We start from the raw sequence: 27,550 nt of genomic DNA on the forward strand, positions 1-27,550 counted from the left end.
GATAAATTTCTAAATCAGGAGAAATTCAATTACATTAGGAAATACCCCAACTATGAAAATTTTGGCAGATTGTGATCATAGTATCATACAACCTGGAAAAATAACTTAAAATAGACAAGTAAAGAATCTTGTGTTCCTAATAGTTTCCCATAACCCATAATTTGGCAATTATGCTTTTGTTTTTATTCAACTTGCTGATTTAAATGACCAGTCGGAACTGGTTTTGCTTTGTTGGTAAAGGATAGGAAAAGTATGAAGCAAAATTTCATGGAGCTAGTTTAATATATGTTATTTTCTCCTTTTATAAATTTGGAAATTTTTTGATGTAGGCACTATAAATCGATAAGGGATATAGAATATTTGATTTCTAGTTCTTAAATTGTTATGCTATTTGGCAAGCTATAAAATCTCTGTGCCTTTAAGCAAGGAATTCATGACAGAAACACCAAAAGCATTGGCAACAAAAGCCAAAATAGACAAATGGGATCTAATTAAACTCCAGCACTTATTACAGCAAAAGAAACAATCATTAGAGTGAATCGGCAACCAACAGAATGGGAAAAAATTTTTGCAAGCTACCTATTTGACAAAGGGCTAATATCCAGAATCTACAAAGAACTAAAACAGATTTACAAGAAAAAAACAAACCCATTCAAAAGTGGGTGAAGGACATGAACAGACACTTTGCAGAAGATGGCATATATGAGGCCAACAAACATGAAAAAATGCTCATCATCACTGGTCATTAGAGAAATGCAAATCAAAACCACATTGAGATACCATCTCATGCCAGTTAGAATGGCGATCATTAAAAATTCTGGAGACAACAGATGCTGGAGAGGATGTGGAGAAAATAGGAACACTTTTACAGTGTTGGTGGGAGTGTAAATTAATTCAACCATTGTGGAAAACAGTGTGGCAATTCCTCAAGGACCTAGAAATAGAAATTCCATTTGACCCAGCAATCCCATTACTGGGTATATATCCAAAGGATTATAAATCATTCTATTACAAAGGCACATGCACACATATGTTCATTGTGGCACTGTTTACAATAGCAAAGACCTGGAACCAACCCAAATGCCCATCGATGATAGACTAGACAAGGAAAATGTGGCACATATACACCACGGAACACTATGCAGCCATAAAAAATGATGAATTTGTGTTCTTTGCAGGGACATGGATGAATCTGGAAACCATCATTATCAGCAAACTAACACAAGAATAGAAAAACAAACGCCACATGTTCTCACTCATAGGCAGGTGTTGAACAATGAGAACACATGGACACAGGGAGGGGAGCATCACACACTGGGGTCTGTTGGGGAGAACTAGGGAAGGGACAGCAGGTGGTAGGGAGATTGGGGAGGGATAACATGGGGAGATAAGTGACAGGGAGATGGAGGCAGCAAACCACATTGCCATATAGGTACATATAACCTATGCAACAATCCTGCATGTTTTGCACATGTATCCCAGAACCTAAAGTACAATTAAATATATATATATATATACATAGACATACGCATATATATATTAAAAATCAAAAGAGCATTAAGAAAATGATAGTATTCCCAAATAAGATTAATATTTTTCTGTATGAATAATATGTCCAAGTGGATAGGCTGGCAAAGACTCCATAAGACTCTCCAGTAGTTTGAAATGTAATGCCTGTGATCCATGATACTGTTTAGAAAATGCAATGTTTCAGAAAGTATAAATCCTATGTATTTATATTACTTGAGAGATATTCTAGTGGCTCCATAGCTCAGGGAGATTAGAGTACTGGTCTTGTAGAAATATTCTAATGGGACTATGACTCTCTTTAGGATTTGAAACAAAATTAAAAATATCAAGAGTCAGTATACTTTTGCATTTACTTAAAAAAAAAATCTCTGTGCCTTACCTTAACCTTCTTAATTTCTAAAATTAAAAGGTTGCTATACTATCACCTTGAAGGATAAGTTGGCAATGCCACTTAACATGTACAATACATTTACACTTCCCTATGTATCGCAAAGAAAGCCAATGCCTATGCACAAGGAGGTGTGTACATTCCAGCATCATTTGTAACAGAAAAAAATGTGAAACAAGCCAAACATCCATTTAAAGTTAAAAAAAAAAGTGGAGTATCCATATGATCAAATACTGTGCATTAAATAAAATTGTGAAGCAGCTCTAGGCATACTGATATGCAAAGATCTCTAAGATATATCACCATAAAAAGCAAAATGCAAAAAACCATGACGCTATGTATTGAACATATATTAAATACTGCATATTAGACAGGAGTGAGTGAGTGAGAGTGTGTGTGTGTGTGTGTGTGTGTGTGTGTGTGTATCACAAAAACTTTGGAAGGTTTCACAGCAAACTGACAACAGTTAACCTTTGTGGTTGTTTGGGAGATTGAGAAATGTCAAAGGAGATACTGACCTCATTCACACTGCTTTTGGTTTTTTCATGAAAAAAAAGTCAGATTATGGTTGCAATTACAATGGATTTTAAAAACTGGAGGCATAGTCTAGATAATCATTAAGTCTTTTTCCCAGTTCTATGTTCATTAAAAATCTATGGATAATTTGTTTTCAGAAATCTTAATGTTTCTTGGTCTGCTTTGTAAAACCATATCTGATTTATAAGCAAATCATTGGGACTGATCTATCATCTTGAAAGGAAGTAGCATAACTGTGAAACAGTTTTATAGATTTGTACCCAAAACCTTAGAGCTGTGGGCAGGATATTTAACACAGCCTCCAAATCACCCTCAACAAAGAACCCATTTTACAGTGCATTAGTGGCTACAGTTCTGTGGCTCTTTGTGCTGAATTGTTGCCAATTCTATCACAAAATTCTAAGGCATAGAATAAAAATGCTATTCTTTGTGTTTCATAAAAAGGATCTCCTATCAAGCAAAATATCTTTAAGTGTTAACCAATAAACTCAGTACTCTATTCAATACTCTTTTTCTCAAGATTTATCTCAGAGTTACATGAACTGACTTTAATTTTTTTAAGTACCAGAAAGAGGAAACACAGAGAGAATACTGAAGCAGTATTTGGTAAAACTACATGCAATTTACGAGAGACAAAACTTAACACTTTCGCAAACTGCCTTTGGTACTATCTCTGATTTATCCACACCCACAACTGGCCTATTTGCAAACATCTCCAAGCTGATGCCTATTCCTTACACCGGGTGGTGACTTTACAAAAGCATATCCTTAGCACTGCCTTGCCTAAGATGGCTTAAAATCATTTCTGTCCTTACCATATAGAAAGGCTAATGACTGAAAGTTCAGGAGAAGGCTTGTTGATGACTCTGAGTCTCTCTTTATCCATCACATTCCAACCAGATTTTAAGTTGCATTCAATGGCTCCTTGGACCACATATTTCTGTTCTTAAAGGCATCAGTCCCTTGTCCACCTCAGTCTCATCCTAGCTCTGAGAAAAACGTGTTCCTTCTCTTTTCAAGGGCTAATCGTGGTCCTGGTATACTGCTCCAATCTCCTCCTGCTTTCACTTAGGGCTCTTTCTGTGAACTCAACCATCCCCTTTTTCCTGTATTTCAGTATTCCCCGCTCCCCTACTTCCTTTTGCTCTACATAAAAACATGCTCTAGTCTCCCTAAATATAAATAAAAGCCCTTCAATCAATGATGCTACACTCTAAATCCATAGTCTTCCATTCCTCCCCAGGCATTAGCTTCTGCTTCTCTGAGTCTGATGTATTTTTCCTCCCCATTTACTCAATGGATTCCACCATCTCCAAGATTACCCATTTCTATCTTCTATTAGGCCCAGTGGCTTATCTGATAAGAACAGATACTACACTTGATCTTAGCCAAAAGGTGGAGAAGCGATAGAGATAAGCCCAGTGGCTTATCTCAGTTCTCATTGTCTCAAGTCTGTCTACAACATTTGAAACCACAAGCCAAACACTTCCTACAATTTTGCCCCCTTTTCATTTTCCTTAAACCTAGCCTATTTCATCCTTTTTTTTTTTTAACCAGTTGACTTTTTCCCCTTTCATCCTGCACATGTTAATATGAGTGCTTGTAACTATTGTCTTGCTCCTCACTTTGTACCTATAAAGGTGAGTCCTTGTACTTCTGTCTAGCTCTTCTAAGAGACCTCATCTAGTATGTGACACCTGGTATGAAGAGAGATGGAAACAGCATTGTTCATAATGTAGTTTATGTGAGTGATAAGCCCTGGAACACATACCCAGATAAGAGAATGAGAAGAGCATCCCCTGGGTTTGGAACTGTGCAAACAGAGGGCTCTACACTCACCTGGAATTCATTGTCTTGATAAGGTTCAGCTGTCACTTTTAGGTAACTGACTCATATATGAGTATTATCTCCACTGACATGTCTGATTCAGGAGCCAAATACAGATTCCCAAATGCCTGCTGGACACTTCTATGGAGGTAACTTGTCAGATCCTCCAATTATCTTACCTGAAATCACAGTCATACCTTGGCTATTCCCACCAATACCCTCTAAGCCACCTCTCCTTCCAGTAAGTTTATTGAGAGTACTAATCATTACTCAATTTATTCACCTCTCTAACTCCTACAGGGACACCATGAGTATATAACTCACGTGGAAAAGATTTTGTTGAGTTTCAGATCATTTATTTTCTTCTTTAAGAATAATTTTAAATTCTTAGAGAAAAGTCAAATATTAAATTCAAATCTGTCCATCTTTCAAAGGTCATCTTAACTTATATATTCCAAATATTTTCCTAAGACATTATACAATCTTTTTATAAGAAGTTGGCCAGATTAATTTTTAATGATACTTCATTGTTTTTGCAAAGAAAAAGATAATTTTTGCAGAAGTATGGTTGTTAAAACTGGGATCCATTTACATAATTAGTTAGCTAATTAATCCCATCAATGGCGCCTGATTATATTGCAGATTCTATTTGTGTCTACATCAGGATAAATGAAAAACTAGATTATCCAATTAAGTAGTAATGGGGAAACCAGTAAATAGAAATAGCTCCTTCAAACTCTGAATTAAGACATAGTTCTAATTATTTCTGTTTTCCGATTTTAGAAAACAAATCATGTCTCTTGTAAAATACGATGAAATATGATTTTTATCATAAGTTATAAAAGTAATACATACTTGCTGTGGAAAAAAAAAACTTGCAGAGGTGAAGCAAGTACAAATAAGTAAATTAAATTCATTTATAATCACACCAGACAGAGAAAACTACTGTTATTTTGGTGCTTGTCCATGTGACTTCTGGGCATTTCTTTTTTTAAAAAATAAGATATTATTGTTCATTTTCCTTTGCAATCTGCATAATTCCCTTGACACTAGAGCATGAACATATTTATGTATTATTTAATTTGGTAACAGCATTCTTAATGTCTGCCTACGATTCCACTATCGACATACATCATGACTATTTAATTTATTCCCTTTGGCTGAATACTTAGTTTACTTTTCAATTTGTTATACTATTGATCCGTACTACAATGGATTACTTTGTAATATCTGCCTACTTTCATTATAACTCCTGTAGAATAATGCATTAAAAATAAAATTGTTGAATAAAAGGGCTTGAGGACTTTCATGCTTGTGATAAATATGCCGAAAGCTACCAGAAAATCTGAACCAATTTAAATTATCTGCAAAATGGATTCAAGCGTTATTTAACGTCCCCATTGCCAACCATAGGAAGTTTTAGTTTTGAAAATAAGGGAAATTTTATGGGTGAAAACAATTATTGTTACAGTATGTATTTATTACTGAAATTAATAACTTTCTGATATCTATTTATGTTTGCATTTCTTTCTTTTTTGGGGGGTTACTTACCCATTCATATTCATTACCCATTTTTCTATTTCTCTTTAATTTGTAAAGGCTAGTAAACAATAAGGATTTAAAGTTTCTAAAATGTCATCTATTGAGCAAAAATATTCCGGTTTGTTTTGTTTGGACTTGGCATTTGTGAATTGTTCTGTGTAGAAGTATTTTTAAATAATGCTGCTATCAAATTTGTCTTTCCTTTTGTAGTTGCTGCCTCTCATTGAATAATCCTGTGTTACCAAATTGACTTAGGATATTTTATGTTAATTTTTCGAGATGGGGTCTTGTTCTGTTACCCAGGCTGGAGTGCAGGGGTAAGATTATAGCTTATAGCAACCTCGAACTCCTGGGCTCAAATGATCCTCCCACCTTAGCCTCTTGAGCAGCTAGAACTGCAGGCAGATACCACCACCCTTAGCTAATTAAAAAAAAATTTTTTTGTAAAGACAGAGGTGTCACTACATTGTCTGGGGCAAATTCCTGGCCTCAAGCCATCCTCTTGCCTCAGCCTCCTAAATTACTGGAATTACAGTTGTAAGCCACTATGCCTGTTTTTGTTTTTAGTAATTAGTGTATTTATAAACTTCCTATTCTGTTTTACTGATGAGTTGATTTCCATATCAATAAAGTGCTATATTATTTGTCTTACACTATATTTGAAGTTTTGGTTGGCATAATTCCTTCAGTGTTTTTCAAGTAGTTTCTTCAAAAAATTTCAGATTAATTGGAGTCATTTTCCAAGTTAGAAAAATACCTAACTTTAGCTGAATTTGCATTCATTTAATTTGGAAGAGCATGTATCTTTAAAATATTATATTATTCCTTCCAGAAATACAGTGCTTCTATTTATTTAAAACTATTTTTAGTAGAGATGGGGTTTCACCATATTGACCAGGCTGGTCTGACTTCTTGATCCACCCACATTGGCCTCCCAAAGTGTTGGGATTACGCAAGTGAGCCACCACACCAAGCCCTAAAATATTTTTATAAAATGAGAAGGAGTGCCTTAAGAGTTTCAATTTAATACAAGAATCCTATATACTCCTTAAGATTTTTCAAAACTCTGACTCTTTTTATATTTGAGGTTGAGGTTTTGAATGTCAGCTTCACTAACTTTTGATTACTGGACATAAAAAAACCTTCTCATTTTATAAAAATATTTTAGGGCTTGGCGTGGTGGCTCACTCGCGTAATCCCAACACTTTGGGAGGCCAATGTGGGTGGATCAAGAAGTCAGGCCAGCCTGGTCAATATGGTGAAACCCCATCTCTACTAAAAATAGAAAACTTAGCCAGGTGTAGTGGCACACCCTTGTAGTACAAGCTGCTTGGTAGCTGAGGCAGAAGAATAGCTTGATCCCGGAAGGTGAAGGCTGCAGTGAGCTGAGATCACACCACTGCACTCCAGCCTCAGTGGCAGAGAGAGACTCTAATGAAAAACAAAAGTATTTGTGAAATAATATTCTTGTTGAACTCTTCATTGGGATTAACGTTTTACTTGATCTTGTTTTTTCAGGGTAGACAACCATGTCATATGCAAATTATAAAATGTCTTTTCTAATATTTATAGTGCTTAAATCATTTTATTAAACAGTGTTCAATAATAGGGATGTCAGTGAATAACTTTGGCTCTTTCCCAATTTAGACACAAGCTCCAGAGTGGTACTACCACATATGATGCTCTTGGTTTGTGATAGCATCTTACTATTTCTAATTTGTAAGAGATTTTAAAAATTATTAGAAGTAGAATTTTCTCGTGTCTTTTTGTCACTTTATTAGTATGATCATGTGGCTTTCCTCTTTTTATCTGTAGAAGTAATGATTATATGGATATATTTTCTAATAATAAACATTCTCACATTTCAAAATCAATCTCAATTATGTGGTATTTCTATTATACTGCTAGCTATTATCTAAGGACAACTTCAATCTTAATTACCCAGTAGAATAATTTTGCAACATGCTTAAGAAATGGAACATATTATGTGAACTACTAGTAAATAATGCACATTATATTTTTATTCTAAGCTTCACAAATATTTCTAAATGGTTGGGAAAGGCTCTGAATAATATCTCGGACACATACTTTCAAAAATAACCACATATGGAGCATATATTCAGAAACATCCAATAAACACCTTAACCCAGGAGGAAGTTACATGAATTTTGGCAAATGGTGCTCTGTGGTTATCTTTAAGAAGAAATAACATTTAAAAATCATTATTGAAAAATCACTACTCATCAGGCATATTCACTATGTGACTCTGAACCCCTCAAATTGGATTCTTACAAAGAGACATATACATTCCAAATATAATACAAAAAAACAAAAGGGATTAAGCCAGTAAGCATTATGTTCTGGGTGATACTTAACATCATGACAAAAAGAAACAGATACTCATTCACACTGTCTCTTGAGACACTGATAATCAGCCAATAGGTCTATTTTTAGTTAAATACTGTTTTTAATCTAGTGATCTTTTACTCCAAAACAATTTATCAACCACTGACAGGTCCAGAGAGTAACAGAGAAGACAATAGAGGCCAAAAAAAAAAAAATCTGGATATTCAAACACAGAATTTCATGTTCACTAGAGTATACGTATACCTTGGAACAGGAGTAGCGTTCTGAACTGTTATATCCAGTTCTAGGAATAGTATTTAATACGATGTGGAAATTTCACAGTTGACCTTTAATGTGGTACTGTACTGAGAAGGAAGAAGTTCAAAAAGTGTAAAATGTTACATTCCATTAGTGGCTGGAAATTTCAGGCAAGAAGAATGGGCAAAATGAACACATGACAGGATTGCAAATTCATGCACCCAGCTAACCAGTAACAACCAAATTTGACAATCAAACACTGCACATTTCTGTAACTCCACTCTGCTCTCTTTTATTATTGTTGTTGTTATTACTTTAACCTTCTGGCTAACTCCTGCATGCTCTTCAAAACTCAGCAATTTAAAACCATTTTGGAAAACCATTTGGCAGTATCTATTAAAGCTGGTTATAGGCACTTCCTTTTACCAGCCATGTCACCAGTTCATGAGCTTACTGTGTACATCTCTTTCCCATATCACCTTCAATTCCACAACTGCCTATAACTCAGCAGTTTCACTCTAAGACACATATCAAGCCAGAAAAGTTTACACGTGTGCAAGAAGATATGAAAGTAGAATACCCATAGCAACTATGATCCAAAAATGAAACTATCTAACTGCGCATAACAGTAGATCGGATAATGGAACATCCACGCAATGGAATATTATACAGCAGTAAGAATTACAATCATATGCAACAATGTGGATGAAGTTTACAAACACCAAGTTGAGTGAAAAAATATGGGCGCACACACACAAAAAGAGTACGTGAGTATGTTTCATTGATGCAAAGAAAAAAAAACAGGCAGAGCTAATCTATGCTGTTAAAGCCAAGAGATTAGCCTTGGGTGGAGAGGTAGCAGAATTCAGGAAGGGAGCAGGGTGGTGGGAAGAGGGCGTGTTTAGGGGAATGTGAGGACCTCTGGGATGCCGGAAATGTCCTGTTTCTTAATGTGGGTATCAGACTGCTGGTTACAGAGATGTGCTCATCTTGTTAAAACTCACTGAGCTATACTATTTAGAACAGTGTACCTTTTAAACTGTATTTTATGTTTCAAAAAAAGGTAAAAGAAAAAATAATCAACTCAACCAAGTATCAATTTCTAAAGAGGGTTTTCACTATTTTTGAATGTTGTCCACCTCACCGAGTGATTATGAGACTTTAAATAGAGGTGTAAACTATATAGAAATTACCGGCATCTTGCCTGGCATACAGTACATTGTTACTAAAAAGGATTCATTCTTATCATCTTTCTCTGATTTCTCCCTTATCTGTATTACCATATCCCTTTGTATATCCATTTCTCACTGTATAATAGTTATGTTTTGCTTTTTTATTATTCCCATTAGATGACCAGCAGCTTGATGAATTATGACATCTTACTTGTATCCACTGGAGCTATTCCAGAGTAGGTATTCGATAAATATTTGATAGAATTGAATAAATGACAGTAACAAAGCTTCATGGTTTTATGATTAGTAGGGTCCCATGCGATTTATTGGTCAACCTCTCAATCCATCTAACTGGCCATGTGGTTGAGTTACAGAGGAAGCTGAAAGCTGCCTAGGACCAAGAGTGTGATAGGGCTGAAGCAAGCAACTCCGGCAGTGAGAGAGGGAGCTGACTGTTTGCAGTGAAAGATGTATACATATTTCCACTTAGAGCCCAGCCCATAGCATAGTGGCAGCATCATATTGCAATGCTAGCACCAGCTGCTGGAAGGGTATCGGACCATGCATGCAGAGATTAAAGGTAGGTCAAATCTAGAACAACACTGTAAAAAGTACTAAACAAGGACAGGAGAGAGGACTTAACCATCTTTCCTCCAGTCCAAAACAAGAGAATGGCAATATTAGGACAATTAGAGCTGGGTATATAAAGACATATCAGGTACCCGGGGCAGAAACGGTACCCAGCATGAAGGATAAATACTATAAGGCCCAGGCTTTCAGAATGCACAAAGCAGGGGATCAGGCTTCTGGGAAGATTCTAGATAGAAGAAGAGCAAAGCAAATAAGAGACTCCAAAGATGTTGCAGGCCTGGATGGCAGAGAACATCCAGGACTTCTCTACTTGGCTCGAGGGATATGGTAGAGCTAAACTGGGTCACCATTCTATAACATTGCTCTAGTGCCAGGAAACTTACCAGAGAAGAGGGGAGCAGCAGACATCAAAGCTTAGAACTTTCAAATCAAGAACATCATTGTCTTATAACTCTGCATTTGATTATAAATGATGACACCTCAAAATTCTACGTTTATCTTAAGATGCTAATGATGGCTAGAGCAGGACCTAAGTAAAGTGTCCAGATGTAGATAAAATGAGGAGTCTGAAATGCATAATCTCTTTTTTCTGTGTTTTTTTAAAGAGACGTGCTCTTGCTATGATGGACAGGCTGGAGTGCTGCAGCTAACCACAGGCACCATGATGGTGCACTATAGCGCTGAACTCCTGGCCTCAAGCAATTTTCCAGCCTTAGTTTCCTGAACAGCTGAGACTACAGATGCACACCACCAAGTCCTGCTGGAATGCATAGTATATTGGGTCTCTTCCTAATTCTGAAACCTTGTGTTGACAGCTGGCTGAAAAGCTGATAGATTGGCAACTCAGACCCATAGCTAGAAGCTATATTAAAAAGTTACATAAGATACAGCTATTTTACATACATATATACAGTATATAAAATAGCTAATAAAACTGAGCATCACAGGGAGGCTGTTACATCAATTCATTCCCAGTCTTCAGTTTAAGAGGTTGGTAATTCTGTCCATCCCTCTACTGTGGATCAGCCAACCAAACCAACTGGCCATGGGAGACACATCTGATCAATGACTGCCCTACAGGGCTCACCTGTCTGGTCAGTGGTTTCACTTATGAAATAGAATTAGACTTGGGAATGTGTCACTTACTGGGCAGAAGCAGAATGAAAGAAAGAAGAAACAAAGGAAGCAAGGAAAGAAGGGAAACACCTTCTGACAACAGATTTCCTAATCAATCATTCATTCAGCATATATGCCAACATAATGCCAACTGTGTGCAAGACCTGTGTACCATGTTGTGGTTTGAAGTGTCTCACAGACCTCAAGAGGCTCTCCTTAGAGAATAGACAGGTCTAAAGTAGTGGCTTTTATGCATTGGTGATTTTGCCCCCAAGGGGACATATGATAATATGCAGATATATTTCTGATGGCCGTAACTGGGGAGGTTACTGACATCCAGTAAGTAGAGGTCAGGAATGAGACTAAATATCTTACAACACACAAGACAACTGTCTACTTTCCCAAGAAAGAGTTATCTTATCTGGCACCAAATGTCAATAGTGCTGAGGCTCAGAAATACTGATCTAAATGGAGAGAATAAATCAATAACAAAAGCACGTGATACATGCATACATAGGTTTCTAACTAAGAAATGAAAGAGGACAATCTAAATCATGGCAGGGTTGGAGCATAAGATGGTTTCTAGAAAAGCTTTCTGGAGCACCTGACTCATGAGGTAAATTTTGACATAGGGATTAGTAGAAGATTATGGGGAGGTGAGTGGAAAGAAGGGAAGGGAAAAACAGTGGTCAAGGTGAAGGAACAATGGGTGTGATGGTGCATTGGAACTACGTTACATAACTTATTCATGTTAGAGACAAGGGCCAACCTGGAGCAACGTTGTTTGGAGGATTGAGAGGTAGGTAGATGGTAGTTCTGCTAGATGATGAGATATCTGGATGCTAAACTAGAGTCTAGGTCGGCAATGTCCAATCAAACTTTTTGCAATAAAGAAAATGTTCTATATCTACAGTGTCCAACTCAGTAGCCAACAGCCACATGTGACAAATGAGTACTTGAAATGTGACTGGGGGGCTGAGAAAATTATTTTTAAGCTTTAAGTTTAATTGACATTAAACTAAATGTAAATTAAATTAGCTTAAATTGAAATAGACACATGTGGCTAATGTCTACCATTTTAGATAGAGCTGATCTTGACAGCTACAGAAAGATTAGTGGTGGGTACATACAGTTAGATAGAAGGCATAAATTATGATGTTGGACAGCACAGTAGGATAACTATACCTGACAATGATATATTGTATATATTGTTTATTTCAAAATAGCTAGAAGAGATTTGAAATGTTTTCAACACACAAAAAAAATGATAAATGTTGAAGGTTATGGATATCCTAAATACTCTGATTTATCACACATTCTATGCATGTGCCAAAAGATCACATATCCAATAATCACATGCATCCCAAATATGTGCAAATATTATGTATCAATTTAAAAGGATTAGTAGTATAGTTTGATCAGATTGGGACTTTAGATTGCCCAGAAACATCCCAGAGTAGGGCTTCTACTTTTAAAGTACATAAGGATTATCCTAGAAACTTATTAAAATGCACATTCTGTTTCAGCAGGTTTAGGCCTACTTTGTTTTATGTTTCTTTGAGACAAGGTTTAAACTGTTATCCAGGCTGAAGTGTGGTGATGTGATCATGACTCACTGCAGTCTTGAACTCCTGCGGTCAAGTGATACTTCCAGCTCAGCCTCCCAAGTAGCTGCGACTCCAAGTGTGTGCCTCCATATTTGGCTAAATTGTTTTTACTTTTTGTAGAGATGGAGTCTTACTATGTTGACCAGGCTGGTCTCAAACTCCTGGTCAAGCAACCCTCCCGCCTTGGCCTCCCAAAGTCCTGGGATTACAGGTATGAACCACTGCATCCAGCTCAGATTCTTCATTTCTAGCAAGCTCTCATGTGAAGTAAGAACTTCTGGCTCATGGACCACACCGTAAGTAGCAAGAGTCTACAGCAGCACTGTCCAATAAGATTTTCCATGATGATGGAAATGTTCCATATCTATGATGTCCAATATAGTTACCACTAGCCATATGTGGCTACTGAATGTGTATAATGTGGCTAATGCAATGGAGGAATGGAATTAATTAATTAATTTAAGTTAAACTAATGGAAATTTAACTTTAAACATCTGCATGTGAGTACTGGCTATAGTATTGGACTATGCAGATCTATATCTGTGCTACCTGAATTATGAACCAAGCTGTTTTAGAAATTCACAAGTACAGAAACTGAAAGTAAATATGGGAACTTACAGAGCAATTAGAGAGAGCAATTTTAGTCTATTTAAACTAATAATTAAATTTTTAAAATAATTTTTAAATTTTTAAAAATATGCATGTCTGCATTTTTTTCATTTAATTTTTCTAATAATTCATTTACATTATGTTTTTTAGTAATATTAGACAGTGATGTATTCAGGAAAAAGCCTGCTCTTCTCCAGGAACAGAAAGATAAATACTACTTGTTCTCATTCACATATGGAAGCTAAAAATGTTAATCTCTTAGAAGTAGAGTAGAACAGTGGCTACTGGAGGCTGAGAAGGTTAGTGGGGAGGGTGCACAGGGGACTTGTTAAAGGATACAAAATTACAGCTAGATCGGAGGAATTAATTCTAGTGTTCCATAGCAATGTAGGGTGACTGCAGTCAAAAGTTATATATATTTTCAAATATGTGACAGGATTTTGAATTTTCCAAACAAAACAAATGATGAGATTCTGAGGTGATAGATTTGCTAATTACCCTGATTTGATCACTAGACATGTATCAAAACTCACCGTGTATCCATAAATATGTACAATTACTAAATGCCAATTAAAAAATTAAAAATTAAAAACCTAGCAGACATTTCAGCCTGAACAACATGAACTCTGTCTCTACAAAAAATAAAAATTAGTGGAGCATGGTGGTGCACACCTGTAATTCCAGTATTCTGGGAGGCTGAGGTGAGAGAATCACTTGAGCCAGGGGAGGTCAAGGCTGCAGTGAGCCGTGATCCTGATCATGCCACTGCACTCCAGCCTGGGTGAAGGACCCTATGTCAAAAACAACAAAAAAAGTGGAGAGTTTGAAACACTGGCCTAGAGGACAAATGTGGGGATGGGGATGCACAGAGAAGGCATGGAGACTTGCCAGGAGGACATTCCAGCAATCCAGATGGATGGCAGGAACAGAGAGGAAAGCACAGCTTTGAAGGGAATTAAAAAGATGTGCTCTGTAAAGATTGGTAACTGAGTGACTATATGTGGTAGTGGGGAGGTGGGCGTTTGTATTAATAATCAATGCTGGTAATTAAATGAAACATCCTCTTGCTGAGGTAAAAATTGAATGAGCCAATTGTTATTCATATTTTATTTATTTATTGAGATGGAGTCTTGCTCCTGTAGTCAGGGCTGGAGTGCAAAGGCGCAATCTCAGTTCACTGCAACCTCTGCCATCCAGGTTCAAGCAATTCTCCTGCCTCAGCCTCAGTAGGTGGTCTTTTATTTTTCATACTTTAAGTCTCCAAAGTTTGGCTTTAGACTTTATGATGGATAGAGCCAACTTACTTGGATTTGTTCAAATCACTAGAATATATTTAAGTAGGATGATCATTTTCATATACCATTAGATATATTTTTGGATAAAATCTGGGAATCACTCTTGCTTCATGCCTACATTGATAAGTCATCTCTTTGAGTGGGTTTTCCCAGAAAGTCTGCTAATCTCATATATTTTATGTGGACTCTTGAGAGCATTAAAATCAGAATGACCATTTCTGAGCTTCATTCCAAATTTTTTAGATTGGCTTCATTTGAGTTCCCATAGTTTCCACTTTTAAATACAAAGTTCCCAGTTTTCTTTCTCGATTGTCAACCTGTACATAATGAAATGATATTCTTAAAGCTTGGCTGTTTCAACCTTAAACTAAAAAGCGATTTGCAAAAGTATGGGTGGGAGGAGAGAAGACAGAATTGGGGCTTTGCTGTCAGACAAATAAAAGGGACTCACTGGGAGTGAAAGTGGCAAGGCATCAAACAGCTGCCTGTAATCAGTTCTTAATTCAGGGATTGGATGGTGGGAGTACCTGCTGTGAGGTCAGCACTGTGCTGTGTTTGGGTGGATTGAGAGAAAAACAGAGCCTTGATTTCTTTTTCCAGTCTGTTCTGCTAACTAGTTGGGTGGAAGAAATATTTTACATATCAAGTGGCAGTGGGCAGCAGGCACCTGGAGTTAATGAAATGTTAAGGTAGATAAGCAAAGCTGCACCATTCTAAGAGTTTATTTATTGTTTTTGCTTTTCTCCTAAAATTATCTAGAAGCCTCCTCATTCATGACCTAGGCTCATGCTGTCCAATATGGTAGCCTCTAGTCCTGCAATGTGGCTGGTCCAAACTGAGGTGTATTGTAAAGGAAAAATACACACCCTGGGATCCAAAGACTCTGTACTCATTCCTTCCCAAAACAAGAAACGACAAGGAGAATGTAAAATATCTCAATAAAATTTTACATTGATTACACGTTGAAATGATAATATTTCACATTTTTTTTCTGGTTAAATAAAAATATTTTAAAAATTAGTTTTACTTGCTTCTTTTTATATCTCTTTAACTTGGCAACTTGACTATTTCACATTACCTGTTCATTTAAAGGAAGTCACGGCATCAATCCTAGATTCATGCAGTAGGAGGTTATAACATAAAGGAGATAGAGAGGTCTTGGAAACGTCTTCAGGGAAAATGCAGAAGATATGAGGAAAGCATCAAACTATGGATCAAGGATTCTAAAATCATTGCTACAGGCCCCCAGCTTCTCTTCATACACATCCTCCAACCACAACCTTTCTCCTGGCAGTATGTTCAATATGACCAGGGCACAGTAGAATGGCAAAGGTGAGAGGGGTAGGTGGGCAAAGGTGGTCTCGCTGAGTCCAGCACACTACAATTAGTGGAGAGAATGCAGCAGGGAGTACACAGGTACCAAGGGAAGCTGTAGGATTGATGGACAGAAGTAGGTGTGGGTTTGAGGCAGGAGTTCACAGTGAAAGGTTAGCTTATGGCTTGAAGCATCAGTGAAGGTCATCATCAGGGGTATGAGAATGACCTGCAAAAGACACATAATTTTCAATAACCACAGAAGACCTGGCTTGAAATTAAACAACATAGGAGCCCTCAATCCACCAGTGACCACTACAAGAACAAGATGGCCCTCCCCATGTGTCTAGACACCATCCTGTGACAGAAGAGACAGAGAGGAAAACCCTTGCACAGGTTACAGATAAGAAGGCAGAAACTTAAGACTTAAAGGTCTTAAATTTGAAACTTAAGGTCTTAAATGTGAAAAGACTGCAAGATATTTAACTGGTAACATCAAATATTTGCTGTAGTCAGCTTTAAAAAGATAAAATTGAAAAGAAAAATCACTTAAACACCTAATCCTCTCAGCTGTACTGTTATATCTTTAAAGTCCCTATCCTGTCCAACTGGCAGAAGTGAGAACTGAAAGTGAGAACACCTTGGCTTTCTCTGTATAGTTCCTTTCAAGGAATTGTTGCAGGTCTCAGCGATGAATTTCTTTAGATGAGCCTAGCTAAGATTGCTCATTGTGCCTGCCATTTGGCAGGTAAATCATGAGAACAAAACAGCAAAAAGTGGATTCTATAATACCAAAGGTGAAAAAGTAGGTGAAGCTAAAAGTTCACTTTCAAAACACAGAGAGGAATCCAAGTATGTTAGGATACAAGATATCAGGAAACTAAGGTTATCTCAAATTCTAATATTTTAAAATATTTTAAACCTCAACAGATTTAATTTGAAAATATGCAGAATATTTCTTTCTTCACATGTGCCATAAAGAACTCAAAGACTCAGTTTATATGAATAGAACAGTCCCCAACTTCACAATTAGGCACTTAAAAGATGGTATCTTTACACTTCATTCAGACTCTGTTGTAAAAAATCCAACTGCAGAAAAAACAAAACTGGGAAAAAAAAAAAAGTCCTTATGAGATAATGGAGAAATGCTGATCCATGACTGGATATTGAAAACATGTAATTACTGTTAAGTTCATGTATGTGACAGAATGAATCCTTTTCTTACTGAGATACTTACTGAAATATTTATGGATGAAATGATAGGATGTTTGGGGAAAATAACCCATTGCCTTGGGGACAGCAGAGAATTAAATCAGTGTTTAGATCAAAGTATTTATGAGTTAAGGATGGTTTTAAAGAGGTGATAGATACATTAGGGTTTACTATACTTTCTCATCCTTTGTGTACATTTGAAATTTTCCACAATGAGTAAGTGTTTTAAAAATGAATACCACAAGTATAATGAGCTGAAGAAGTCGTTATATAAGAGAGTACACACTGTGATTCTGTGTACATGAAGTTCAAAACCAGGCAGACAAAATTCATCTAATGAAGTCAGAATAGTTCACCTTGGTGAGGATGGATAGTGAACAGAAAGAACACATGGAGATTCTAGGTGTGGCATGGTGGACAAGGGCATGGTGCCAGAAATGTCTTATTTCTTGATCAGGCAATGGTTATGAGGTTGTTCCGTTTGTGAAAATTATTTTGAATTACGAACTTTAAGATTCACTTTTCTATATATTTGTCATAACATCATAAAAACAGTTTAAAAGGTTTTTCTAAAGCTTATATACTGAGTGATGATTACATAGGTGTCTATTAGTATTAAATTCATTAACATTTATGGTTTATGCATTTTATGTGTGGTGTATACTTCATAAAAAAAAAATTTCATAATAGAGTTTCAATTGCCTCCACCCAGCAAGATCAGTAGGAACAACCTGAAGTTATTAGACTAATAATCTAGAAGTTATTAGTCAAAAGCAAAACACTTTAATTTTTGGTCTCATCTATTCTCAAAATTCAAAGTACTTACTAAAAATCCTGTGAGTGCTGAATTGCTAACCCTCTAACCCATCCTTAAAGATAGATACAATCATTTCTAATTTATAGAAAAGGAAATGGTGGCTCAGAAGAGCTGAGAAACTTACCCAATGCCACAGAATTAGTCAGCCAGGACTCAAATCCACATCTACCTGGCTCAAATGCCTCTATTATTTTCATTTTACCACAGTGATTTCCAAAACAAGCACCCAACAAATTCTGTATACAAATTAAGTTATATGTTTATTTTACATTAAGCAAACTGTTGTTTAAAATGTGGTTTCTGCCATCATTCTCAGCAAACTAACGCAAGAACAGAAAACCAAACACTGCATATCCTCACTTGTAAGTGGAAGTTGAACAATGAGAAGACATGGACCCAGGGAGGGTAACATCACACACCAGGGCCTGTTGGGTGGGGGGCTAGGGAAGGGATAGTATTATGAGAAATACCTAACGTAGATGATGGATCAATGGGTGCAGCAAGCCACTAAGGCACATGTATACCTATGTAACAGAACTTCACATTCTGCACATGTACCCCAAAACTTAAAGTATAATAAAAAAAATTAAAATATTTAAAAATGTAGTTTGTTTTTAAGCAAAATAAAATGAAAATAATTTGAAACTGTATGCAACTTTATAAGCAACTTTGAAAAATTCCCTTAACATCACACACACCAAATCTCACTATAATTTACCTATTAATTCTACCCTTTTTGTGCTTTCTAGAGCATAATTGCCGCTCCCTGAGCAAGCAGCTTAGGGCTGAGGCTAATAATCCTATTTGAACTTAAGATATATTTTATTCTGCAAGAATGGGAGTTTGTTAAATCAGGTTGGGGAAATTCATTTTTAAAACTATTAACTATATGCTTCCTTAAAGAAGAGGTTTAATTTGCACGCATGTGTTTGAATTGAGTCACTCTTAAGAATGTATGCTCTTTTTGAATTTTACAAGTATTTGGATAGATGTTTACATACCCAAAACACAATCCTTTCCCATGGAATTTAACCAAGACTTTTTGCCCTGGGAAATGAAGAGACCTGGACTTAATTCAACAAAAGCAAATGTGCGCAGTAAAACAAGTTAAATGCTGAATTTCAAAAGTTGAAACACATTACAATCAATAGTAAGCAATCATTCTTTTTTATTTACTAAGAAAGAGATTGAGAGAAAAAAACTAAAAGGTCAAAGTTAAGACTCTATCAAAACTTCAGGCTTGATTGTTCAACTTGGACTCCTCCAAATGGCTGGCTTGCAGGGGTATTAGCCAATGTGATGGTAAAAATGAGTCTTCAAGTTTTATTCAGGACAGAGTGATCTTACAATATGTTCTAAATAGAGCTGTGAGACAATATAAATGTTCAAAGAAGGCCTGAGTTTTGACAGTTTATTTGAAGCACAAATTCCCTGAAAGGGCAAGACTCTTTAGCAGAGCAACTATGGCTTCTGTAATAGAAATGCAACCAAGTCCTTATATGGGATGTAAACAGGAAAGCTTATTGATGCTCTGGTAGAAATAGAATTCCACTTATCAGAGGCACTGCTGCAAGCTACAGTAAAATTGGAACATTTACGTATCAGTGGACAAAGCTGTTTAATTTAGGATAGACAGTAGACATATAGACATAGGTTATCACTCATAAGTGAAATGATAATTTAGCTAAATACTATGACCATGACACATTTATAGAAAAGGATGACATACACATTTGTTGAATAGCTGAACAGTATTCTTTTACAAAAGCATACTGAATAAAGGATTAAATTTATTTCACAGAGAAGGCTGATGTAGTCAAGGTTGAGAAAGCCAGTTTATTTGTATCTAATTATAATACTGAAGACAGATGTTGAACAAAATTATTAAAAATGATGTAAAAGGGGGCAACATAGAAAAGTCCAACATCACGTAATTGGAGTCCCAAAAGAAGAGAAGAAAGAGTGGGAAAAGATATTTGAAGGAATGAACCAAATTTTGTCAAATTTGGTGAAAGACATGAATTTATAGACTGAAGAAACTCAGGAGAAACAAAATAGAATAAATACAAAGAAATTCATGTTTAGATTCATCACAGTATAAGTGCTGAAAACCAAAAATAAAGAGAAAACTTTGAAAGCTCCTAAAGTAACACAAAGTATTACCTAGACATGAACTATGAATTTGAGTAATTAACAACGGGCACAAGAAGTTGACAAACATCTTAAACGTGTTGAAAGGAGACAAGTACGTTACCCAAGAATTATATATCCAGGAAAAAAATATCATTTAGAAATGAAGGAAAAATAGAGACATTTTTAAACAGAATAAAATAAAGAGAACTTTTCTCCAGCACATCTGTACTATGGCAAACCCTGAAGGAAGTTAGGCTGAAGAGAAATGAAACTTGGAACTTCAGAAATCAATAACAAGCACTGATAGTGGCAAATATGTGAGTAAGGTATTTTTAAAGATGATTTTACATTTTATTTTTTTCAAAATGCACGTTAGCATTTGAAGCAAAATTATAAGCACTGTCTTGTTAGAAAGTTAGAAAACTACTTCTTAGAAAATGGCAAACATCGTCTTGTTCAGAAAGTATGTTGGTATAATTAACATACAGCCACTATGGAACCAAGAAGCAGGTAAATAAGCGCATACGGTTACATGATTTCTACATGATGAGATGTAGTATTAAAGCTGTCTTGAATACATTTATTAAAAGTTCTTGGAAAAATAATGGAAAGTTAAACCTAAGTTTCCATTTTGAAGTTTTTGCTTCAATTCAGCATAAGTAACTGCAAAGAGATGTTTGAGAAGTATAGTTAAATGTACAGGGCTGTGAAATATGGAGTTTTCAAACCTATTAAACATTGAAACTGTGTAAATTTTAGCTTTGACCTTGAACTTCTCTTTCCTGAATGTTTCTTATAATACCTATCTTGTTAATGCACTTAGGTTGCTGTTTGAGATTTTAAGCCTAATGAAGAACCATTTATTGATCGGGGACAGGAGAGCCCAGCCTGAGGTCAGAAAGATCAGTGACCGTGATAGTGGTAGTATGTGAGAGATGAATCTGGCGTGTTCATCTCTCAGTTAAACACACTGGCAAAGAGACAGCCTGGAACCTTCTCATGATAACTGAGATTTCAAACCTTGCCTTTATTTTGAAACATACAGAGTCTGTAAACAAATTGTAAGTCTCAAGGACTTTTTCAAGCTCTTCACTTTCGATTTCTTGGTTCTTATTAAATATTGTCCAAAAGTTGAAGTTACTTAAAAGATATATAAAAAACATTTACAATTAGAATGCAAATCAGGCAAGTGAGGTTAATTGACCAGTTTGGGTTATCATCATCGTGATAACAAAGGCGAATTTAGATGCTCTGACAAAGAGGTGACTGTGTCCTGAATCAAAATGAAAAATGTCACCTTTCTTTTTTTAAGCTCTTGGCTCACAGTCTTGTAAAGTAGAACTATCTGATATTGAACTATCATTGTCTCAAGTTACCTAGTCTATAGTAATAATTATTAACACTGAGAATGTATTATTCCAAGATATATATACACATATATTCAAGCTACATGTATTATTTAATTTAATCTTCAAGTCAATTAATAGAGTGGATACAGCTATCATTACTTGGAGTTTACATGTGGGAAGTGGAAGATTCCCAACCTCCCAGGGTATTACTGATTAAACCATAATCTCGAAGCCAGCACTTTTAAACCTTATGCTAACTGCTTCTATTTCCATAAAGGTCTGGCCAATGGTACTGATGCCAGGCCACAAGGCAAATTTCCAAAAGCATTATTTAACCTCTGATCCTGTCCCTTTCTTCAGAATAGGAAAAAATGACTCCTTGTATTAGTTTCCTAGGGCTCCCATAATAAAGTACCACAAACTGGGTGACTTTGAACAACAGAAATTTATTCTCTCACGGTTCTGGAAGCTGGAAGTCCAAGCTCAAGTTGTCAGCAGGGCCATGTTCCTTCTCTAGACTCCAGGGAAGAATCCTTCCTTGCCTCTTCCTAGCTTTGGTGGCTCCTGGCAGTGCTTGGCATTCCCTGGCTTATAGCTGTATCACCCCAATCTCTGCACCAGTCATCATGTGACCTTCTCTGTGGCTCCCCATGGGTCATCTCCTCATCTTATCATGATGCCAGTCATAGGATTTTGGGTCCACTCTGATCCAGTACAACCTCATCTTAACTCATTTTATCCTCAAAAAATATATTTCTAAATAAGGTTACATTCTGAGATTCTAGGTGGATGTGAATTTGCAGGGAACACTATTCAATCAAGGACCCCCTAGTGAATGCACCATTTCTTTCTGAATAACCCCTAATCTGATTCTATTGTTTTTGTGGAATTTAGTAAACCTTGCATTTGATTAGCACTTTGTGAATTTCAAATGGTTTTATCTGTCTTCTCTTTTTTGATCTTAAAAATGTTATACAGAACCTGGGCATGTGATACCAATCTCAGTTTTTGGATGATGATACTGAGATCTTAAGTCATTTATCAAAGTTCAAAACTCAGTTAAGTGACAGATCAGGAAGTAGAATCTAGAATATATAACTTTAACTCAATTTACATTCCCAAATCTAACACCCTGCAAATAGTGCTTTTTATCAAAGATGTATTGGATTCTTATTCTATGCCAGGCATTGTTTTAGTTACCAAGAGCACAAAGATCTTTAAACTTGACTCCCCACCTGTCAATAGTTTGTAACCCAGAAGAAAAAAAAATCACTTAGAAAACCCTCACATTGTTTAATTGGGCCACATATGCTAATTATAAATAATAATATATCGAATGCATCAATGTGAAAAAATAAGTTTTGGACATAACAATTCAAATTCTTACCTATCCTTCTAACAATGTAACTCTTATTTGTGGGAGAAATCAGTCAAATAATACACATTTGTGGGAGCAAGTGAACTTAACTCTAGAAGTGTGTGAGTATGCAAATAGATTTGGACATAAATCTGAACTGTTGATTTAGGTGTAGTGACTACTTTCTATCAGAAAGACATGAGCTTCTATCTCGTTTATAAAGATTTAAAGAGAACTGTCAATATATTACATCAACAAACCAGAGCTTGGAAAGCGACAACTAGGCTAAATCCCTCAGGTTACAGTTCCTGACCATTTAACAAATGCATTCCTTATAGAGAGCAGTACTTTCCTCAGAGAGAGCAGCCCAACCTCTAACAACTATCCAGGCTCCATACCTCTAACTAACACCTGCTCCAGGGCCTTTGCTTGTAGCAGAGGTTCCCACCAATATCAGTCCCAACATTGCCACTAACAAATATGTATCATAAAATAAAATTCATTGATCATGTAACCTAGTCACTGATATAATTTCTTAAAAACCAATGTAACACTCTGATTGAAATACGAAGGCATAAAAGGAAAGCAAGTTTTTCTACTAGCATATGCATCTTGCTATATTAGTGCTTGGCCATGGCTTTACTAGAAGACACAGTGAAGTCATCAGATGCTTGTACAAATAAGTAGAACCAACATGAGTGTCGCACATTGATGGAGGTGCATTACATCGGTATTCAAATGCTAGGATTGGTGTAGCAGTACCATTATAAAATAGTGAGTAACTCTTGGTAATGTTCTGAACAAAACAAGGGAAATCATTCCTCAATTACACGGCAGTCACAGTCCTGGAAATCCGGTGTAGAAATAAAACTCTGAAACTTCTAATTCACAGCTCAATAAAACTCTAACACACCTACATATAAGATGGAATTATATGTAGTTCAGATCATTTTAAAATGCCTTTTTTCATCTGCATAAATATTGGCTAGAAAATTTGAAACTTGTGCAGGAATGTGCTGACCCTTTCCCATCATATTCCCCAATCCATGGAATAACCAAAATGCCCACAAAATTCTAAAATATTTTCTAGGGAGTGTCATTGCCCTTCCTTGAGGCCCACTAATTCATGTTCTCTGTTGCCTTTTACATACCAGATTTTGTCTAAGTGCCTAATTTTATTTGTCGATGCCTACAGAGTGTTTACTATGTGCCAAGACATTTTATAAACACTAACTTATTTAATCTTCAAAATAGCTCTGTGAAGTAGTATTATTATTACTCCCAGTGTACGTTAGAGGTAACGGAGGAATTAAATCACTGGCTTAAAGCCACAGAACTGATTAAGTGGTGGAATCTGAACTAGGCGGTCTGGCTCCAGAATCAAAACTCTCCTATGTACCAATGCTTCTTATTAGTTGGGGATAAAGAGGCAAGTTTGTTAAAAGAAAACTGTTAGCTCTATCACTGCCTCACTCTGAACTCTGAGCATGTGTATTATGCAGGGGGGACCCAAAGTACCTTTAGATACTCCCATCTCTAACACGCTCCCAGGGGATAAAATGCTGCCTCTTTACAAGCCACACTTGCAAGGGCATTCCCCACCAATGGAAATAGGGAATACATTTGCCTTGTTCACTGCACATGTCCCTAACGTATTTAATGGGTATACAACAAAGGGCATGAATATTACTGGACAGATGAATAAATGTGAATCAAAAATGCACTGCAATAGTTAGCCCACCTGTCTTAGTCCATTTTCATGTTGCCACTAGAATACCACAAACTACCTAATTTATAATAAACAGAACTTTGTTTCTTACAATTCTGGAGGCTGGGAAGTCCAAGATCAAGTGCCTTCATCTGGCAAGGGCCTGCTTGATACATTATCCCATGGTGGAAGGTGGAGTGGCAAGAGAGTACAAGTGGGAGCAAGAATAAGGAGTAAACGAGCCAGACTCATCTTTTTTTTTTTTACCAGGAACTCACTTCCGCAATAACTAACCAACTCCTCCAATAATGGCATTGATTCATTCATAAGGGCAGAGAGTGCATGACCTAATCACCCCTGAAAAGCCAACACTGTTGCATTGGGGATTAAATTTCCAACACATAAACTTTGGAGGACATATTCAAACTATACCACCATTCCTTTACAACTCTCAAGATCTTCATCTCTAGGCATTATCCTACTGGCAAATCACACTGCATTTCTTACTTTGGTAGGAAGTCCAAGGTCATTGATATTACACTCTCACAAATTCCTTCCTATCACTTCCAACAGATTATTGAACAGCTACACCTTTCTCTCCACCTGGAAGCCTCTGTGCTGCTCCTCCTCTGTTCTCCCTCCTTCCATCCTCAGGGAGAGATGGGGTACTCCATCTCTTTTCTTTTTTCTTCATTCATTTCCCTTGCTTTCTTCTTGAGCTTTCTTCTCTGTGAATTTATCAATCAGCAGACTTGATCTTCAACTATACCATTTACTGAGACTGTTATCCTAACTTTTTACTGCACTTGTTACAGAGATCCCACAGCATTAGGGATCCCCTAGTCCTAGACTTTTTATATTTAATGGGGTCTTTACTCAGAACTGTAACAGATTTTGGCTTCTGTGTCAAGGTTTCAGATGCTTTACAAAGGAGAAGTGAATAAGAAGCAACTGGGGAAATGTCACCTTCCATAAAGTGGGTTTAAAAGGTTTGGGAGAGGTGGGTTTAAAAGGTTTGGGAGAGGTGGACGAAAGCTTCACAGTACCCACTCACCAACAGATAGACTGAAATCATGTAGAGAAGGGGAGTAACAAAGCACTTCAGTGGTGAGCCATGCACAAGAGGATACATTTGGGTGAATGTCTCTGGTCAGGGGGAGAACAGGATGTATCTGCCACTAGTTGTGGCATGTCAAAGAAGTGGATTGACAACATCATTTTGGTTTTGGTTTGTTCAGGTTTCTGAATGCTCTATAATGAGTAGACTTAGAGCTCTATGTACTTGAGTTTCCATAAAGCCACTGCAGATGGTAAATATTTTTACGCTCATCTATAGTGAGGGAAATACTCTAAATTTCTCCCTCTTATCCTACATCATTTTTGTGTACTCCTATAATCTTTAAATATAAGCATTTGTGGGCCCTTTTCTCTGACCTCTTTGAGAGGAAGAATCTTCTACTTCCCAGGAAACTACCTTTGGCTGAGTGGACACCGTGAGTCATGATCAGGCTTCTATTTCTACTCAACTATACCCACTTTCTATCTTTACTTAGAATCGTATTTTTAAACTCATATTCATCTCTGAACTCTGCCTCTGTTTTAGAAGTCCTTTTCAAACTGTGGAGACCAAAACAGAACACGACATACTCTACTTTAACTCTGCGGAAGAAAATTACAGCATTCCAGCATGGTCTCAGATTGAGGTTTGTTTCTAGCTTCAGGAGTGAATTCTGCAGCCTTGTACTCAGTCTGAGATCCACAATGACCACAGCACTTGAGCTATTTTTTCTCTAACCAAAAAGTTTATATTGCTCAATAGCTTTGCTTAATTCATTCTGTGAATAGAAGTCCATGTACAAAGTATGATGGGTGCTTTTAATTCTATTATAAAGACTCCCTAAGTAAAAAAATATATATATAGCTTACATAAAACTTCTCCAAGGACTCCCAAATATGGCAGTTCAACTGTGAGAGCCTTCCAATTTTTCTGAACTAATGTCCCCATGTCCTATAATCATATGAAATGTCAAAAGGATCCTGAAATATCAGCTAATTTTAACAAACTCAACATCATATAAATATCTTTTCTAAATGAAAAGCATAAAAAGAAGTAAAGAAAGCCCAAAACTGAATTATTTAATGATATGGGTATCATTGAATTAGGGTATCATCCAATTAACTCTGCATTAAGTAGATTTCTGTCTTATTCATGATGTGTGTGCTGCTCCCTGCTGTGAATACATATGTAACTATATATAACTATATATAAATATATATATAGTTATATATAACTATATATATGTAATTATATATAACTATATATATAGTTATATATTATATATATGTAATTATATATAACTATATATATGTAATTATATATAACTATAAATATATAGTTACATATGTGTTCATAGCAGGGAGCAGTACACACATCTTGAGAGAAATCTATGTATTTATATACATATATATATACACACACATATAAAATTTAAATTATGGCAGATTGTCTAATATTTTTCCCTACTTCAGCACTTTTCAAAGATCTCTAAGGTTGCCTTCTGAGTCTGATTTACTTGTGCAAGTTTTGGATCTGAGCCCAGAACACTTGGTCTATATAACCAAAACAATACTGATGGTCACAGAGCACGTGATGAATACAAGTTTGTCAAGACACACAAAAACTCTAAATGTTCACAACCTAGCCTTAGCCTCAAACTAGTACTGTTGAGAGAGAATTCCAAACAAATTGCATAATCTCTGGCTATCGTGCTCCAAGAGCGATGGGGGCTGCGAAATGTCAGCTATTTGAAGGGAAAAAGCTGGCCTCCACCACCTTCCAAAA

General features: G+C 36.3%; 1 protein-coding gene and 1 pseudogene across 2 annotated transcripts in view; both read right to left on the reverse strand.

Annotated features, from left to right (window-relative positions):
- PLCB1 (phospholipase C beta 1) overlaps nt 1-27,550 on the reverse strand; it is a 757,711-nt gene that overhangs the window by 652,510 nt on the left and 77,651 nt on the right. The window lies entirely within an intron of this gene.
- Nucleotides 3,751-3,863, reverse strand: LOC116563059 (annotated as a pseudogene).

Source organism: Sapajus apella, unplaced genomic scaffold (assembly GCF_009761245.1).
Source record: "Sapajus apella isolate SASKATOON/1434 unplaced genomic scaffold, GSC_monkey_1.0 scaffold33, whole genome shotgun sequence".
Classification (NCBI taxonomy): domain Eukaryota; kingdom Metazoa; phylum Chordata; class Mammalia; order Primates; family Cebidae; genus Sapajus; species Sapajus apella.